The 2,037-nt window shown below is 47.4% G+C and overlaps 1 pseudogene; it reads left to right on the top strand.

Annotated features, from left to right (window-relative positions):
• Positions 1 to 895: 895 nt before the first annotated feature.
• LOC110324846 lies at positions 896 to 1,534 on the top strand (annotated as a pseudogene).
• The last annotated feature ends 503 nt before the right edge of the window (positions 1,535 to 2,037 follow it).

Raw genomic sequence — 2,037 nt, 5'->3', positions numbered from 1 at the left:
CACACACACACACACACACACACACACACACACACACACTTTCCTGAGATGCTCAGCTGAAGCAATGTTGCTGGACTTCCCAGAAGTCATCTGTGCAGACACCCCCTCGGTGGCCTGGTGCCCAGGCTACTTCAGTCACCTAGACATCTGAATTGCTATGTGGCGCCAACTGCAGGGCACACCGTTGTGTCCTCCGGATGCCTCCCATGCTGCCCTCCCTTGCTGCCTTAGAATCTCACCTGTGGCGGTAGCTCCCAGTCTTCCAGAGATCCAGATCTCAGTTGTGATTAAACCAAAGACCCACTTTAAGGCACCTCGCTTGGCTTGCTGCCTACCGTTGCTTCCCTCTCTGCGCCACTGGTCCAGCCTCCTGGCCTCCGGGGTCTTGGCTTCCCTAGCTATGGACGGAGAAGAAGATGGCAGGTCTCTGAGGGCCTTCCTCACCTCCACTCCTGCACAGTGAGGAGTATCAAGACCTTGAAGGGTCGCAGAGAGGGATAGATAAAGGGGGAGGCCAGATGTGTGCAGGAAGCCACACTGTGACCGTGGGGATTGGAGGTCAGTAAGGATATCAACATTGCTCCGTGGGATTGAAGACGTGGTTCAGTGGAGCACTCTTGGCTTGTGCTGGCTACTCCCCACCTCCCCCTCAGACAGTCTGTGCAGCCCCGGCTCTCCTGTAGACCAGGCTGGCCTCGGACTCAGAGATCCACCAGCCTCTGCCTCCTGAGTGCTGGGATTAAAGGTGTGTGCCACAGCCTGGTTTATAGAGTCATTTAAGAATAAGGAACTTGAGCCATTGCAGTACATTGAGCTCCATAGAGAGAGCACTGGGGCAAGCGAGAGCCGGACGGGAACTAGGTGACTCTGCCTCGAGGAAGAAAATCAACTAAGCATGGGCAAAGGAGATCCTAAGAAGCCTAGAGGCAAAATGTCCTCATATGCATTCTTTGTGCAAACCTGCCGGGAGGAGCACAAGAAGAAGCACCCGGATGCTTCTGTCAACTTCTCAGAGATCTCCAAGAAGTGCTCAGAGAGGTGGAAGACCATGTCTGCTAAAGAAAAGGGGAAATTTGAAGATATGGCAAAGGCTGACAAGGCTCATTATGAAAGAGAAGTGAAAACCTACATCCCTCCAGAGAGGAGACTAAAAAGACATTCAAGGACCCCAATGCACCCAAGAGGCCTCCTTCGGCCTTCTTCTTGCTCTGTTCTGAGTATCGCCCCAAAATCAAAGGCGAGCATCCTGGCTTATCCATTGGTGATGTTGCAAAGAAACTAGGAGAGATGTGGAACAACACTGCAGCGGATGGCAAGCAGCCCTGTGAGAAGAAGGCTGCCAAGCTGAAGGAGAAGTACAAAAAGGATATTGCTGCCTACAGAGCTAAAGGAAAACCTGATGCAGCGGAAAAGGGGGTGGTCAAGGCTGAAAAGAGCAAGAAAAAGAAGGAAAAGGAAGATGAGGAGGAGGATGAAGAGGATGAGGAAGAGGAGGAAGAGGAGGAAGACAAAGGAAGAAGATGATGAAGAATAAGTTGGTTCTAGCTCAGTTTTTTTCTTGTCTATAAAGCATTTAACCCCCCTGTACACAAATCACCCCTTTAAAGAAAAAAACTGAAATGTAAGGCTGTGTAAGATTTGTTTTTAAACTGTACAGTGTCTTTTTCTGTACAGTTAACACACTACCGAATGTGTCTTTAGATAGCCCTGTCTTGGTGGTATTTTCAATAGCCACTAACCTTGCCTGGTACAGTCTGGGGGTTGTAAATTGGCATGGAAATGTAAAGCAGGTTCTTGTTGGTGCACAGCACAGATTAGTTATATATGGGGACAGCAGTTTGTTTTATTTTATTTTTTTGTATTATTTTTGGTTTTTTTTCCATCTTCAGTTGTCTCTGATGCAGCTTATATGAAGATAATTGTTCTGTTAACTGAATACTACTCTGTAATTGAAAAAAATGTGGCTGTTTTGTTGACATTCTGAATGCTTCTAAGTAAATACAATTTTTTTTATTAAAAAAAAAAAAAAGAAGGAAC

The sequence above is a fragment of the Mus pahari genome, chromosome 7 (assembly GCF_900095145.1).
Source record: "Mus pahari chromosome 7, PAHARI_EIJ_v1.1, whole genome shotgun sequence".
Taxonomy (NCBI): Eukaryota; Metazoa; Chordata; class Mammalia; order Rodentia; family Muridae; genus Mus; species Mus pahari.
Note: the sequence above shows the minus strand (reverse complement) of the source record. Positions and strands in the feature narration are given on the sequence as shown.